An 18552-nucleotide genomic window follows, 5' to 3' on the forward strand; every position below is an offset into this window, starting at 1 on the left:
AAAAAGATTCTCACATTACTTTAAAGAATAAAACATAATGTCATTCAATTACAAATCTCGCACATATCACTTGCAAGAATGACAATACCATAGTCTTTTACTTGGTATGATCGCAAACAAGACACTCATTCTACAATGCATTACATCAAGAGGAACTCTCGCATTTCTTTGGTGTGTCACATGAAAAAAACGCACAAGACCTAACTTTTCCTTAGCTAAAACCAGTTTCAAATTACCATTTCAATGGTTATTATCATCCAAGAATATCTTTTGGACATTCCATATGATATTTGAATTGGGAAACAAATCATATGTAGTCTCTGGCCAAGGTAGATTTATCTCCGAGCGACCTCTAAGATCCTCTGCCAATGCCAACACTACACTTTTGTGAAGCTCATGAGAGTAGTGCAGTAGAAACCAAGCACGCTCTGCCTGTAAGGCCTCACTCAAGACAGGGACCCCGGGGACGACGAACGATGAGGCATAGTCTCGACCCACAAGAAACTCACCCTAGGCACACTAGCGAGCATAGCATGCACTCGAGCACTGCTACCTCCCGGTGCGGGGTTGTGTGGTGCGGATGCTATGCCCTGCCGTATGACTAGTGGTTGAGTCGCCCGGAAATGGGAGTGCCTCCCCTCCATGTGGTGAGGGTAGAGCGGGCTGTCCCAAGTGAGACCGCTCAAAGGGACATAGGGAGTCCCTTGGATGTGTAAAGAGCTATGTGATTCAAGATCTTCCACTGCAAGTCGAGCCGCGGGCCGCGAGCCGGGCCGACCTGAGTGAGCCATCCCGAAGGAGGCCACTCTACTTGGATGGAACGCAAAGAGGCGAGGTGAGTTTGATCCCAACTCGGCCTCACCACATGGTGTTAGAGGGTCCCGACTACATGTGGGCAGAAACCTCAAATCTACGCCTGTGACACTTGGTATCAGAGCTGTGTTGAGCTCTTGGAAAGGAAACGGCAACCCGAGACAGGGAGCCATGGTGGAACCGCGAAGACGGAGCGGTGCCGATGTGCAAAACAGTTTTCAGCCAGGACAACAGTGCGGTTCGCTGGGGTCCAGCCGATGGAGTCGGTCCGAACCGCGGTCCAGCCCCGACGGTCCAGTCGGTGGAGTTTGAGCCACGTTCCAACCGGTGGAATTTCTATCCGGTGGCCGGTGGTGCTTGGGTAGTTTTCTAGCCCGCGCCAAATTTTCGCAACTATAAGGGAGTAGGTGCTCCCTCAAGCCACACGAGACGATGTGAGCCGAGCAGGCCAGTGAGCCGAGCCAAGGCTGGGGAGCCGAGTCGAGCCAGCATGTGATGCGTTTGAGGTGAAAAAGGGAGTGTCCCTCATGGTGAAAAGTCCCTCCCGGAGGGGGGCAAAATAAAGAGAAGCGATATGTGGCCCGAAATGGGGCCATGGTCCTAGCCGGTCCGCCTCACTAAGATGGGGGGTGGGCTAAAATTTTACATGGCTGGAAATTTTCAGCCCTGAAGCATGATGCGCGGGGGCTCGAAACGCGGTGAAGAGCATGGCGGGGGTGTGCCCACCATGGCCACGGACATGCAACCGGTGGAGTCTCTATAAAGTTGACCTGCCAAGCTAGGGGGAAACTTAACATCTTATGGGCTGAAAACGGGACAGTTTTGAGGGCGAAACCTTGCCGATGAGCCGATGGGGCAGATTTTGGTAAAGTAGCCGCTGGTGAACCCAACGATGGCTTGAGGCAAGCCGGTCCTGGCCCGAATATGACCCGAACCGAGCCGGGGGGCTCTCACATGAAAAGTGTGGCTCTTCAGGGGCTGTTTTGGGAGTCGAGCGACATCGGCAATGTGAAGCGAAGAGGGTGACCCAACATGGAAAACGGGCGTCCCGGAGGGTATGAAGACCCGCTGACCTCTCAAGTGCAAGCGAGGGGTGCCATGAAGGAAAGCCATCAACCAAGGCTCTCAAGTGAAAACGAGGGACCTCATCTTCTACATGAGATAGCACTGAACAAGTGGCTAGTCTCCCGGATGAACTGGGCCCTTGCACATGCGACGTGCGGAGTGATGCATTGTAGGCCGTCGAGCCACCTAAGAAGGAGCCGACCTGCCGAAGGAAACTCAAGCAAGTGAGCCACCTAAGGAGGAGCCACTTAGCGATGAGATGCGCCTGCGCCACCTAAGGAGGAGCTGGGTTGCCAAGGATTTTGCGGGGCTCGTCTCAATGATCAACGAACGAGACCTCGCCTCATGAGAAAAAACCGGCTTGGTTTGAAAGGCATGGTAGATACATCACAAGGAAAAATTTTCCAAGGGAACGCAAAGTGCTTCAATCTTGTGTGGCACAAGCTAAGGGGATGAGGGGCAGCTCACCTCTTCTATTCTTGCAAGCATTATGAGCTCAAGGGTTCGTGGAATCCAATGAAGGTACAAGGGAGTTTGTTGAGACTCTGTGGAGGCGAAGCAAAGGTGGAACGATCAAGGAGCTTGGAATCAACCAGCCAGCGGTGGTGGTCATTTCCGGCATGAGGCTTAGGAAAAGCAGTCCCCGAGCAAGGCCAGGAGATGACTGGTGACCAACATGCAAGAGCCGAAAGTGGAACTGTAGCGCCTTGGAGGGAGGGCATGTGGTCAATACTCCCCTCGGTGCCTCGCAGGAAGTCAGGTGTGAGGAACGGTCTTATCAAAGGAAAATATCAGAAAAGTGTACAAGAATGCATGTATCTATGACAAAGAAAAACGGAGCCACCTGTGGAGGAAGCGCCTGTTATGGGACAGGTGGCTTATCATAAGGAAGCTCGCAACTTGGAATGGGACTTGTTGTGGGGGTGGTGTCATGAAAGAGACAGGAAGCCAGCCGCCAGCCAGAGAAGGGATGGACCAGCATGTTTCAAACAAAGGATGAGAGCCGAAGACTACCCCCTTCATTCCTCAGAAAGGAGGACCTCAAGAAGAAAGGACCATGGACCTGAACCCAAGCAGTGGGTTCCGCCTTAAACAGGGCAAGGTCGTGGGATTGGATATACGTTAAACTCCTCTACCCACCACTATGCCAAAAGTGAGTGGGACAATAACGTGGGATTGGAAACACATAAAACTCCTCTACCCACCATCAAAGATGAAGATGAGTGGGCATCATGCAACACCGAAGGAAGGAACGGGTGAGGCCAAGAGAGCCAATAGTCCCTTGACGTCTGGGTGAGCCCAAAAGTGGCAACAGTCCCTACAGGTTTTAGGGTGAACTCAAGATGAGCAACATTCCCTCAAGCTTCTGGGTGAGGCCAAGAGAGCCAACAATCCCCAAAGGTTCGGGTGAGCTCAAGAAGGAGCAACAGTCCCTCAAGTGATGGGTGAGCCCAAGAGCGGCAACAACCCCAGGGTGAGCCAATATGGCAACAATCCCTTTATCATGGATTAAGACGGCCAGGTCTAAGAGGGCCCTATTGGTCAATTCGGCATAGCGATGCCTAAAGCTACCTCTTAGCCAGCAGGTCTCAGGGGATATTGAGATGTTTCACCCACACTCCTTGGCTGAAGCAATCTCTTTAGCACTAAATAGTGAAAAGAAACTTAGGGGTTAATTGCATGAAGCAAGAGCATCAAAATTTTAATCAAGGCAAGAGGCCTGCTTCGTCTTTTATAAGTGACAGGTATAATAAATTCAAGCATCCCTTCTTTAAAAGAGAGGCAGCACAACCACACTCTTGGGAGGATAAGAAAGCAAAGGTCGTCAACAACAGTCAAGGCAACCACAATGGTTTTAACGGTCAAGGCGCTCATCCTAACTTCAAGAAGACCAACGGCACTTCCAACCAAAGGGCTGAGGACCGCTTGAAGAGGGTAAAGTGCTTCAACTATCATCACCTAGGACATTATGCAGACAAATGCCCAATGAAGAAAGAAGAAAAAGCTCACCCTCCTGCTCAAGTCAACATGGTCGAAGATGAGCCTATCCTAGAAGAAGAAGCGGATTTGGAAGACAACGACGACTACGATGATGATTACGATCCAAACTATGAGGGTAATGACGATCAACCGAATGAAGGTAACCCTAAACCCTCATCCATTTCACCTTACACTCTTTTAAAAATCAAAGGTATCGTGCAAGGAAAAGAAGTGAGTATTTTGTTTGATGATGGAAGTAGCCATGATTTTATTTCGAATCGCATTGCTAAATCTCTTAATCTACCTCTTACATCATATGGATACAAAGTTAAGATTGCTTTCAATAACCAAAAGTACAATTGCACTCAACAAGTGGAAAACTTAAAGATTTCAATTGAGAACTCTCAAGAGCGTACTTCTCTTGTTGCTCCATTGCATGGGATAGATATCATCTTAGGAATTCCATTTCATCATGAATTAAATCCTAAGATTGATTATAGCAATCGTTCTCTTACTTTCATGTATGAAGGTCATCAAATTTGTTTACATACTGCATTTGAAAGTGAAGATCAACCATTACTATCTCACACTCAAGCTAAAAGGGCCATTCGCAAATAAGATAAAGCATTTATTGTGTACATTAATGAAATATCTGCTGCACAAGAATCACATTGTAAAGATGCACAAAAAGAGTTTCTTGCTCAATTTCAAGAGTGTTTTATGCATGATTTAACGCTGGTTTACCTATGTCTCGACCTAAGGACCATAGCATAGAGACCATTCATGGTAGCGCACCCCCTTGTCGAGCTCCCTATCGCGTAAACCCTCTTGAACAACAAGAGATTAAGTCTCAAGTTCAAGAGCTACTCAACCGAGGGCTCATAAGACCAAGTAGTTCACCATATGGGGCACCGTTCTCCTTGTCAAAAAGAAGAATGGTACATACCGCATGTGTATAGACTACCGCGCATTGAATAAGATCACTATCAAGAATAGGTTTCCTATTCCACGTATAGATGATCTATTGGACAAGCTTAAGGGGGCCACCACTTTTAGCAAGATGGATCTAAAATCGGGATATCACCAAGTGAGGATGACTAGTGAGAATATTTATAAGACTGCATTTCGTACACAAACCGGTCATTATGAATTCCTTGTCATGCCATTTGGCTTGACAAATGCACCGGCCACCTTCACAAGGATGATGAATAGGATCTTCATAGATCACCAATACTTTGTTATAGTGTTCTTTGATGATATACTAGTCTTTAGTAAATCCGAAGAGGAACACAAGAAACATCTTGCTAAAGTGTTCCAATTACTCAAGGAAAATCAACTTTATCTTAACCCAGAGAAAAGTATGTTTTTCCAACAAGAAATTGAATACCTAGGTCACATAGTATCTAAGGAAGGGATAAAGGTTGACCCAAAGAAGATACAAGCTATCAATTCATGGCCAAGACCCAAAAACTTGCATGAGCTTTGTTCTTTTCTTGGTTTATGTAGTTTCTACAGGAAATTTGTGCACAATTTTTCATATAAAGCTCACTATCTCACCTTGTTGCTAAAGAAGAATACACCTTACACATGGACTAAAGTGCAGGATCAGTCTTTTCAAGCACTTAAATACGCTTTAACACATGCACCAGTACTCCAATTACCTGATTTTAATCATCCCTTCTTTGTGGTTGTTACTGATGCTAGTGGAAAAGGTTTGATGCTGTTTTAATGCAGGATAACCATCCACTTGCTTATGAAAGCATGAAATTTAGACCAGCACAGGTTAAGTATAGCACTTATGATAAGGAATTGTCTGATGTAGTGCATGCACTTAAAATTTGGAAGCATTATTTGATGGGTACTGACTTTGTTATAAAAACTGTTCATCAAAGTTTAAAACATTTATTCTCACAGCCATTGATTTCAGATAGGCATATTAAGTGGGCCGCATTTATTCAAAATTTTCAACCAATTCTTCAATACCATCTTGGTCAGATGCTTTGAGTAGAAAGCCAACTCTTAATCACCTACTATCGGTCATTCATGGTATTTCATTTGAATCTATGCGTGACACTTATGCACTTTATGATGATTTTAAGCATATTTGGACTCAAATGAATCAACCCAATGCACAATCAATTGTTGATTACTCTATTCAAGACAAATTTCTCTATTTTCCAAAGAAATTTTGCATCTCTAAACCATTTTAAAACCCTCTCATAGAGAAATTGCATAATCCACCTTATGCGGGCCATAGAGGTGTAGCAGCCACATTTCAAAATCTATCTCGTGACTTCTTTTGGCCTCTTATGAAACAAGATCTCAAATCCTTTGTTGCTGAATGTTTGATTTGTCAAAAGGTTAAGTCTACCATAAGCAAGAAAATAGGGTTACTCCATCCACTCTCTATTCCCGAGAGACCTTGGGAACATATTTTTGTTACGTTGTTTCCTCTAACGATGCATAAGCATGACATGATTTGGACCATCATAGATCGTTTTAGCAAACATGCTTATTTCATTCCTTGTAATAAGAAATTGTCTGCACCTCAAGCCGCTAACTTATTTTTGAAGCATGTGTTCACTCACCATGGGTTACCTAAGGTAATAGTATCTGATAGAGATTCCACGTTTTGTAGTGCATTTTGGCAAGATTTATTCTCTAATCTAGGTACTACCTTAGACTATTCTACTACATTCCATCCACAATCCAATGGTCAGAGTGAGATCACTAATCGCACAATCATTGATTTTCTCAAAGCTTATGTTCATACACAACCAAAAAGGTGGGATGACTACATACACATTTTGCAATTTGCATACAATAACACGACTCATTCTGCTACTAGAAAAGCACCTTTTGAAATAGTATATGGTCACACACTCCCTACACCTGCTACACGATTATCAAATACTATTCCTGCTGCTGCTAACAATTTAACTGTTGATTTTGATAAAATTTATGCTGATGTTTGTGCTACCATTTCCCACTCACAAGAATTGTTTACTCGTCAAGCTAATAAGCACAGGAAGCCTTATCTTTTTAAGACAGGAGATTATGTGATGCTTCACATTCAAAAACATCATATCAAAAGTGTTGACACTAACCCCTTTGTGAAGCTAGCACCACGATTTTATGGACCTTTCAAAGTCATTCACAAAATTAATGATGTTGCATATCGTCTTGAATTGCCTAATCATTGGAAGATACATAATTCTTTTCATATTAGTCTCTTGAAACCTTTTAAGGGTACTGTTCCATCTCATCCTATATATGATGAAGCTCCTCAATTGGTGGATCAAGAGGAACAACTACTCCCTGATGCTATAGTGGACCATGAGACTACCACCACACGTGTTGGTTCTGTGTATAACCATTATCTTGTGACTTTTAAGAACCATCCTAGAGAATATGCTAAATGGTTTCCCTAAACGTTTTTCCGTACTTATCCCGAACTTCGGGACTCTTATAGTCACACACTAGATAGTTATGAGGGAAGCAATTGAGGACAGTTGCTATCCTAGGTAGGAGGGATGTTACAGGGTGTCCGTACCCTCCTAGTGTGTAACATCCATGGTTAATGGGCACTATACTCTTATGGATAGCTGGATTGAATTGATCGATTTACTGTCTGTTGTTGGTGTATTAAATACTAATTGTGTGTGATGGACAACTGTAGGTTGGAGAGAGTGATAATGAAGTGAAGGGCAGGATCGGCGGATGGCGGGAACACATTTTGGACGGCTTACTAGCGGCCGAGATTACCTAGATTTTTATTATGAGTATGGTTAATAGTCACTTGTGAATAAATACCCTAAGAGGGTGCACTTGTAAATAGCCTTGAGATAAACAGATAAGACATACAATAAAAATAGGAGCTTGCTTTTGGGATAAAAGCTCCTTCTTGTAAATAAAGAAGTCCCTTGTCATGCACCCTAGTTTTGGCACAAAGGGCACCCTTTAATATATAAATACTCAAGATGGAAAGGGTGCCGCCATTTGGAGGGGGAGATTGAACCCATTCTTGTGTTGATGCTTTTATTTGATCTTTACCCTATGTTACACTCTATGCATGGAGATTTCAATTGTTATGCTTGATATTTATGCAATCTTGTGTAAGTTTGTGCGTACTTGAGGGATCTTGTCCCTTTCAAAGTCAGTGAACTTAGAGTTTCCTAGAGAACTATGTAAATTTAATAGTATGAATTTTCTTACTCAGAAATTACCTCCTTGGAGTTTTTCGCTCTCAAAAGGTTGACATACCTGAATTTGAGTAAGAAATGAAAGTTTCTCTTCCAAACTATTGTGGATAAGGAGAAAGAATGTAAGTGGAATTAGCACGAAAGGAAAAAATGCGAAAACTTTCCACTCCAGGAGCACCCAATGGAGAAGAGAGAATGTAAGAAATTTAGCAAGTCCTCAAAAGAGGGGTAAAACGCATTTTTAGCACATTCTCAGCCAATCAAACAAAGAACTACAAGAAGAGAGGCGCCTCTTGTTGCTAAAATGAGCCCTACATAGTCACCTGGCCCTCTAGAGGCTAAAATAAGCCCTACACAGTCACCTGGCCCCCTAAAGGCTATATAAAGGCCCCCTACCTACATCATTTCCTAACCCACACGGAAGAGAAATCTTGTTTGGCAACCTCTATTTAATCATTTTTGCTAGTAGGAAAACGTAATTTATCATTTTTCGCTAGTAGAATATGTAATTTTTCTCTTTTATTTATTCAAACTAGAGATTCTTTACTCTAGAAACATAAATACTCACTCCTCTTTACATGGATTATATATATTTATTTATTTATTTATTTTTTGAAAAAAGGCTTAATTTTATTTTTAATTGAGAAGGTAGTGTCGTTATAATGATGAAATTTCGGGAAATCTAATTAAAGAGTTACTTTAGAAAATTGAGTAGGGGACTAGGAGAAGATAAATAGATGTGTAATTATGGAATTTAAAATTCTAAAATTAGTGGAAAAATAACATAGAATTTATGGGGAAACTAACTAAACACTTAACTAAGCTAAGAGGATTTGTTAATCACTTCCTCTCACTTAGTATAACCTAGGATAATTTTCCCCTTAATTTGTGAATTAAGAGTATAGAGAATTTTCTAATTTAATGAGTTTTTAGGAATAAATTTATTAGGGAAATTATTTAGAAGAGTTGGAAAATTATGAAATTTGGAACTGAGGCCTCTTAACACCTATAATATTGATTTGCTCCTTGGTGCTCAATATTGAAATAGACATAAGCTAGCTTGATCTCTATGTCCTTCTTCTCTTGTAATGATTTGATTCACTTGAGCCTTAGATTTGTCACCTTGATTTGCTTTAGGATTATATCTCACTATTTGAGATCCAACATTAGACTGACTTTCATTACCCTTGAATGCTCCTTGCGGTCCTCTAAATCCACCTATTTTTTTATGTGCTATTGCTAGAAGTTCCTTTGGGAAAGATTCATAAAATTCTAGAAGCTAGAGGATTAGTTCAATCTGAGAAGCCTTTATTGGGGTTAGGTTCTTGGTTAAAGTTCTTGTTAGGGTCCCAAGAGTTGTGAACATTTGAAGGATTTAGGTTTGAGGGTTGACGTAGATTAGGGTTTGGAGGACAATCTCTAGCACAATGTCTTGGATCAAGACAATTAAGGCACAAATTCTCTCTGAAGGCCTTCTCTTTAAGCAAAATAGGTAGCTAACTTATCTCCCATTGAGGATTAGATTTGAAGCTGGAATGATTCCACTTAACATCCCAATTTGGTAGAGGTTCCTCCTTGCACTTCTTGGTTAAATTCACTTCTTACTCCATTGGCTTCCCACCATCCAATACGTCTATGAAAGTAGCCAATCAAAGAGATTGCAAATGAGAATTCAATGGAGGGTTCAAAGCTATAATGATTCTAGCCACCTTGACTTCTTAAGTCATTCTTGGAGATGCATATTGCAATAAGATGAGGAAGTGATGATAATATCCCTCCAAATCATTAGGGGAACTTTAAGGTAATTTTTTTGCCTTTTAGCATGTAGAGAGAGAGTGCTCTTAGCCAATGAGAGGAGAGCTTACGCTATGGAATCTTTCTTTTTGAAAATATGAAGTGCAATTCTTTTGCTAATTTTATTTAGGGGAAAATTCATGAAATGGTCTTTTTCATGTCAGAAGTCACCTTTTTTCTCCTCTAGCTCTTCCTTTTTCACCCCCAAACCATCATGACAAATGTCGAGCTCAGCCTTCTCTCTTCACGAGGCCACCTACTTTCTTTAGAGCCAAAGCCCCCCCCCCCCCCCCCCCCTCTTTCTCGCCATTTTGAATTTTGTTGTTCCCCCTTCTCCTTCTCTTGCTCATTCTTCTTCTTCATTTTTTGGCTATAGAAAACTATGCCAGATCTAAACATCCTAGTACCTCCATTGAATATATATCCACATATAATACATTTGATATGCAGGAGGGTAGATGGATTCCTATTACCATAGCTAAGGGTAGTTGGATAACTATGCAACAAAACAGGAGAAAGAAACAGGTAACCACCAATCCATTCATTTCGTGTTGGAAAGGAAGAGTGAAGGATTTTAGACACGGCTCAAACATGAAGACAATAAAAGAGGTGCTGGTACAACATGTTTTTATGCATACCATCTTCAACCAAATACTTGGGATCTTCCTTTACACAGGACTAACTATAAGTTCTCTTTGCATGTTAAAACTAAAGTTAGATTTATGATTTTATAGATTTATAGCATTTAGCTTTTTATTTTGTAGATTTATATCCCTCCAACTTAGAGGAATGGCAGCCAATGGAGTGTATTGTTGATATTATTGATGTTTTTCATGCCTCTGTTAGATAGGAACTCTATAAAGGAAGAACAAGAGGGTTCCTTGCAGAGAATGGTGTGTTCTTTTATGACCATTTCTATGTCTCTCCTAACTCACAAGGATCATGGGGTTCTCTGACCAAGCTTCCACTTCCTGATTTTGGGTGTGAGGAGTGGCCTTTACCAAATTCTAGCACAAGTGAGTGCTATAGATGTAAGCTATTCAATGAACTTCAGATATGTATGAAACCTAATATTGCCAGTAAACAGAGCAAATTTGTCCTCTTCATGCCTATCCTTGTGTTTGTAGACTTCTTCTCTAATATGCAAGCTAGAAGGTGTAAAACTTTGTTCTCAGTGAGAAGCTTACAAGCAAAAAATGTTCTTTAGTTTGTTGATGAAGGCTGGGACACAAAAGTAGTTAGTGGAATCACATGTAAGGTGCATAAAGAGTCAATTTCTTGCAAGTATATGGTTGCTACACAAAACTTCATTTTGACGTTTTATTATAGTAGATGGCACCATGTGGGTGGTGTCCTAATCCCTCTAGACCAAGACCTGGAAGATTTTGGCGTGAATCCAGTCATCGATCTTGATTTGTGGCTCAACAATGAAGTTATCACTATTTTAAAGATAAGGGCCATGTGTACATTGCAACAAGTGAGACAGAATCTTCTAAATGAAGAAATTGAATCGCCAAAGTCATTTTCTTTCAAAGTGGATGACAAAAAGGCAAGTTTTTTTGACACTAACATTAATGTTCTTAACATTTCATACTAGCATGCATATCTTCTTACTTTACACTCTTTGCAGGTCTCTAAAAGGAGTGAAAGGAATATAAGATGCAAAGACATCCAAAATGCTGCTGTTTAAGTAATTAGGTAAAAGAAACATGAAAACATAATCAGATTGATTTCTTCAAAGACTTACATATCAAATTACTTTGAATTATATTTACAAGTGTAAACTTTTGTTTGCCTTTTCTGTAGGAGATTACATATCTCGGATTAAGAAGGTTGCTGGAGATTACTATCAAGGATTTACAAAATGCTGGAGATATACAAAAAACTTCCACCTAAATGTAGCCCAAAAGGGAAAATGGATGTACAAAGTATATTTTTAATGAGAAGAGTCAATCTATTTCTTGTGTCTTGGACTCATCCTAGTAGAGGCAAGTATTGGCTTTGAAGGGGTGCTTGGTGGTGTTCTCTCTTCTGCCTTTCTTGCTTTCTTATTTTGCTTCACCTTCTTATCCTTCTTCTCCTCCTCTTTCTTCTCCTCCTGTTGTTGTTTCTTCTTCTCCTCCCCTTCTTTGTCCTCCTCCTTCTCTTCCCTCTCCTCTTCTTTGTCCTCCTCCTTCTCTTCTTTCTTCTCCGCTTCTTTCTCTTCCTTTTTCTCATCTTTCTCCTCCTTCTCTTCTTTGTCCTCCTCCTTCTCTTCTTTCTCCTTCTTCTTCTCTTCTTTCTCTTTCACCTCTTCTTTCTCCTCCTCCTCTTCTTTCTCCTTCTCCTCTTCTTTCTCTTTCTGCTTCTTCTTTCTCCTTCTGCTCCTCCTCCTTCTGCTCCTCCACTTTCTCCTCTCTAGCCTTTCTGGATTTCCTTGGAGTCCTTGGCTTCTTAGGAGTAGGGACCTTCTCCTTCTCATCCTGCTCCTTGGAGGTCCCTGCCGTCCCTTCTCTTTTGCTCTTTCTCTTCTTAGATGGTTTTTTCTCTTCTTCTGGCTCCTGTAGAGGAAAGTTATTCACAACCATTGTTACAATGATTCTGGCTCTTACAAGCCAGACTTGTGTAGCATTGTAACAATCCAAGGAAAACTAGCCAAAACAAGAAAAGGGGGTTAGAAAGTAAGAGGGTTGTAAAAATAAGTGTAGAATTTTTTTGCATTACAAAAGAGGTGGATTGAAATACTCACTTTTATATTCTTCTGTTCATTGTCATAAATGAACTTAATCATCCTCTCAGCATTTATAACAACCCTCCCTCCATCCACATGAGTGGGAGTCAGATTGGATTGGACAATGCATGAATAAGGAGAAATTAGACTACTCTTAAGAAAGGCAGAAAACCATGATTGTATAACATAACTAAGAGATCAAGGTACCTTGATTTGGTGATGCTCAACTGTAGATAAGATTGGAGGCATTTGTGGACAACTCTCCAGAAGCTGCATGAATCTCATTGCACATCTATACAAAACACTTTTATATTCTTCTGTTCATTGTCATAACTGAACTTAATCATCCTCTCAGCATTTATAACAACCCTCCATCCACATGAATGGGAGTCAGATTGGATTGGACACTACATGAATAAGGAGAAATTAGACTACTTTTAAGAAAGGTAGAAAACCATGATTGTATAACATAACTAAGAGATCAAGGGACCTTGATTTGGTGATACTCAACTGTAGATAAGATTGAAGATATTGGTGGACAACTCTTCAGAAGCTACATGAATCTCATTGCACATCTATACAAAACAAAACAATCAATGTATTAGAAATTAGTGGTTGACCTAATATAGTATTTGAGGTAACCATAGTGAAGGTTTTATGAAATTGCTTACAATTTTGCTATACCATGTGATCCTCTCATAGAATTGAGATAAAAACATTTCTTGTCAACTATGTCTATGATAATAAGACTCCAATGGCTTCCGTATATCATTATTAGTTGTAAATGTTAGACTCTAATGGCTTCTAGAAAATCTATATTAGTCTTGTAATTACAGAAGCTCTGGTTAAAAGGACTTACCCTTCATTATAGGGCAGTAAGACCACTTCAAGGGTCTCCATATCAATTTTGGCCACCCAGTGCTTAAATGAAGCAACCTCAGTGTCCATCCTCTTGAGATACACTGATATGGAGGGATCAATAACCTCCACCTTTTGTTGCACTCCTAGCTGAAAACTATGCATCATTACCCTTCAAGAACATAGACATTCAAATAAGATGGGATTTTGATATTGTGAAATAAAAGAATAAAAAATATTTAGCATAATACTTCTCCTACCTCAATGATGCTAGCACAATGGTGTCATTTATCTCCCTCTTGATGTCCCTAAGTAGTGTCAGGCACTCATGGTCCAAGACAATGTAGTCCTCTCTCTTCACAATATCATCTGGAGGGAAGGCAACTACAAGGAATCCATCTGCATCAACTTTGGTGAAAAGTACCTTCATTTCCTGCTCCAGGTAGGATAGCTGCTCTTCACTCTCCTCCATTGCCTTTATCTCTTCTTCCATCCCCCTCCTTGCATCCTGCTTAGGTTTGCCTCTTATGTCCCCCTTCCTCATCTTTGTACTTGACCTCCTCCTCATTGGATTTTTTATCCTCTGGCTTTGGTTTCCTCCATGGAGGTATATTCAATATGTTGAAGGTCTTTTCATCCCTGAATGGTATGGGCTTAAGAAATTTACTAAATCTATACATCAGTCTTCTAAGGACAACCATGTCCTTATCCATGAGAGTGACTTTGTGAGCATGGGCAACAGAAATGTAAGAGTCGTGGAAAAACTCAATGATGAAATCTGCAGCTGCCTCCTGGAGACAATCAAGGGCTGATCTCTGCCATCTCATGGAAATACTCCTCTGGTCACAGATCTGCCTACATAGCCTTTGGAAAGGTAGTCTTGGTATTGCAAGGTTCAATGCTTTCTCTGCCCTCCTTATCTCTCTAAGGGAGGTGACATACTGTTTGAACTTTCACTTTGTCATGGGTGGCTTCTTCCTTTCCTGGCTCTAACCCTTATATATCTTGGCTGGTATGCCTCTAGGGTCAACCTTTTCCTTCCTTGCAGTTTGCTTGGTCCTAGCCATAGCAAAGAAGTGTTGATGAGCTATGCAAAATCAGCTCACAAGGAGATAGAGGTGCCCTTCCTAATTTGCGCACCTTATCAATGTGAAAGAATATATCTAAAAGCAAAGGAGGTAAAGAATAGCAATGTAAGTGGCAAAGCTTAGCCTTGGGGAAGAAAAATTTCCATTGATGAGCAGTGCTAAATTTGTGTAAAGTAAATGGCGAGCCTTCTTCTAAATTCGTGTAGCTTGTGAATGGGCAAAAATATGTTATTTAGTGGGTGTGGGCTGGGGAATAGGTTGAATATGGGCCTTGCTAAGCAATGAGGGTGAAAAACAAATAGTTGATGAGCTGTGCGAATTCAATAGTGAACAAGGGTGGAGTGCCCTTCTTAATTCGCGTAGCTCATCAATGAGAAATAGTATGGTTTCTATAGGGTGTGAGTTGGACTTGCTTGGCAATAAGTGTGAATCAGGATATGTTGATGAGCTACGCGAATTCAATGGAGAAGGTGGGGGGAGTGTCCTTCTAAAATCACATAGCTCATCAATAGGTGTGTGTGCAATGTATGTGTATAGGCAAGAAAATGGAATTCGAAATAGGAAGGTATGGGTTGGAATGGAGAGAATATAAAGTAATATTTCCCTTCTCCTCACCTTTTTATAGGTGAGAAATGTGACCATTGCCTCACACATGTGGCGCCTTGGGAAATGTTCTACACACGTGTGAGGCAACGGTCACATTTATCACCTATAAAAATGAAAAGGATTTTATGATGACACTTTACATTCTGCATCATTCATATCTTGCCCATTTTCATCCACAATAACACTCCACACACACATACATACACCTCCTAGCCTTTCAGGCATATGAATCTCTATTGACGAGCTGCGGGAATTCTTCAAATAGCTTTTTTGAGCTTCCCTTCTATTTTTGCATGGCCCATAAATAGTTAACTACCAAGATTTCATGCCCATTAGCTTTCAGTATTCCAATTACACCCAAGATTTCATGCCCATTAGCCTTCAGTATTCCAATTACAACCCTTAAAGCATATTTTTTTACCATTGTTGAGCTACGTGAATTCTTCATATAGCTTTTTTGAGCTTCCCTTCTATTTTCACGCAACTCATCAATTGTTAACTACTAAGACCTTTTCCAAGATTTCATGCCCATAATCCTTACGTATTCCAATTACACCTCTTATAGCATATATTTTTTACCATTGTTGAGCTATTCGAATTCCTCATATACCTCTTTTTACCTTCCCTTCCATTTTCATGCAGCTCAATAATATCTACCTTTCCTCAAGATTTACAAGGATGAGTAAGAGGAAGCTCTCATTTGCAGATCTAGAGGTTGAGGATGTTGAAGATGCTCCAGAGGTCAAAGTTTTTGAATTTCTTATGAGTACTGGAAATGTATCTAAATTGTCAAGTATAAGCTAGATGTTCAACACACCAATGGACCTCAATTCTCTCCTTCAATCCCTTTCAAATAGGTTCATGGATTTGCTAGAGGTATTTCTCCTCTTCACAAGGGATCATAGGGTTGACAATTATGTCCACTTCTCAGATGTTGTTGAGGCAAGCTATATCTCTAAGTCATCTTCATGTCCCCACAAGTGGAATCTCCTTGAAAATGATTTCAAGAGGATATTGGAGAAATGTGAGTGGCATGTCAATGGTAATTACTAGATTCTAGAAAATGATATGGCACTTCTTGTATTCTTTCAATGGATATAAGAGAGTCTTCCCAAATCTGAAGCAAAGGGAGAGGTAGAGACAGCTGATGTTGAGGCACAAGAGGTTGATGATGCAACTGAGGAGTTTCAAAAGGAACAGGAAGAGAGGAGAACTTTGAGGGTTTTTGATATTGCAAAATTCAAGACCCATAATTTAACCAAGGTTGAGCAAAATATCAATGATGATGATATTGACTTGGAAAACCCTTTGCAGGCTATTCCAACATTTCCAAGCTACAGAATCAACAACAAAGATTATGTCCTGCTCAATGACATACAACATCTTTATGACTTGAGGGAAGACTATTGTTTAGCCATCCTTGCAAAGTGGGGCCAAAATGATAGAGGCTTTATAGATAGTTCAATAGATCCCATCTCTACATTGGATACCCAGGGTGATAATTTTATTGGACAAAGCTACAGTAGGGCAATATTTCACAGATCTTTGTGTGGCTTATGAAAGCAAACGCCTTCCATTAGAAGAGGAATTTCAAGAAATTCAAAGGAGACAAATATTCAAGATATGGGATTTGAAAATTCTCAGGAAATAGTGCCACAAGAGACTCAACCAAAGAACTCAATAAATCTTCACTCAACTGAGCTGATAGAAAATGATGAAAATCCACAGGTATAAGTTTGTATTTGATATTTTTTCACATGAAGGATTGAAACAAAGTATCTAAATTAAGATTTTTATTTTTTTAGATTGACGTTGAAGACCCAAATAAGTTCTTGGGGAGAGCAAAAGGTTCAAGGCCCATGGCACAGGCAGAAATCAAAGCTTGGGTCACTACATAGGTGACATAAATACATACACAGTTATAATTTACCACAATAAATTTAGCACAAATCCAAGAGTTCCATTTCTAGCTTTGAAGGCCCTCTCAAGGGTTGTTGGATCTCAACCCTTGCATACGGGAGTGGAAAAAATAATACTTGTAGAGAAGCAGGAGGCTATTAGGGTCTTTGGCTATATGCCTGGTGTTGTAGCCTCTAGGGCAGCATACTATGCTACTCTAGGTGCATATGTCCTTGCACATACAAGTAGTGCAAAGAATATGAAAAATATGGTGGGATATAGGAAACAAGAGCTTTTGAAGTGCAGAGGACCGATAGAGTGGGAGATTAAAGACAGCACCAAAGAAGAGCAAGGAAATCCATCATCAAGTTAAGCTCTACCTTGAAGTCCAATCCTTTGCTTAGTTTCAAGCCATTGTAAAAACTTTTCTCTTGCATCTAACCTCCTATATGCTCTCTGTCTATTTTCAGTAAATTTGTATAGTCCTTGTTGTATCTGAGCTCTCATATAACACTTTGGCCTCCTTTGACTTTGTTTTATGCCAGTATTGTCTGTAAAACCATTGGAAGACTTCTAATAGATTGTTTGCTTTGTTTTTTCCACCACCATGTCTTGTGTGTCTGAAATATCTGGATCTTGATTGATAATGGGACTTCTCCATGCCTTGAGTTGACCAGATAGATAAACTTCCATATTCTTTCACAAACCAGGGAGTATGATTGTAGAGTATATGCTGTAAACCAGGGAGTAAGATTAGGAAGAAGCATGAAGTCACTTGATTGAATCATAAAATAAAATTGAAATTATTCCTTTTATAAGTAATCAAAGGTAAAGTAGGAAAATACATCTCATGTAGTGTGTAAAGTGCTGACCACTCCATGCTTCTATCATGGATTTTTTGAACTTATTGAGCTACCTCTTATACTCAGACAGGTCCCCCTCTTACCAAAATGTCTTATCGCTCGCAGAAGAAAAATATTGTGTCCAATGCCTTCCACATTGTTGCCTTCCTATTACGGGCCTGGCCATCATCACCATGATCTTTTATTGCATTGTGTAGTGATTTCCACTGATTCCACTTGATGTTGGATCCACCTGTTCTTGAGCTAATCTTTCCTATTTCTCCATGGAATCCTAGAAATCTCCTTGCCTTCACACCACCAATAGAGGGCTTTCTAGGAATAGCATTTACTAAATAGAACAAAAGGGCAAGGTACAAGAAAGAGCCTCTGAACGGATCAAGACTCATAAAGGTTCTTCCATAAAGCCAAAGCATAGTAACGAAGAAATGGATGAGAAAGTCATTAACCAACACACAACCTGGATCTACATATATGTGGATCCCCAAAGGCAAAGCTTCTCCACCCAGAAATAACGTTAAACGCTTGTAAGAAACACTACTCTTTAAGGGAGGGCTTTCAATCGAAGAAAAGAGCACAAGAAGGACAATGGGTGCCAAAAACAAAGGTCTTTCGCACTTGTAGGGACATGGCATGGGTGCCCACAACTTTTTTAATGGCCTCTTGTCTAGCAGATA

At 40.6% G+C, this 18552-nt stretch overlaps 1 pseudogene; it reads left to right on the forward strand.

Annotated features, from left to right (window-relative positions):
* Positions 1-3906: 3906 nt before the first annotated feature.
* Positions 3907-11544, forward strand: LOC148023326 (uncharacterized; annotated as a pseudogene).
* Positions 11545-18552: the final 7008 nt, after the last annotated feature.

The sequence above is a fragment of the Lygodium microphyllum genome, chromosome 16, assembly GCF_053477565.2.
Source record: "Lygodium microphyllum isolate KBCC chromosome 16, Lygodium_microphyllum_v1.1.10, whole genome shotgun sequence".
Taxonomy (NCBI): domain Eukaryota; kingdom Viridiplantae; phylum Streptophyta; class Polypodiopsida; order Schizaeales; family Lygodiaceae; genus Lygodium; species Lygodium microphyllum.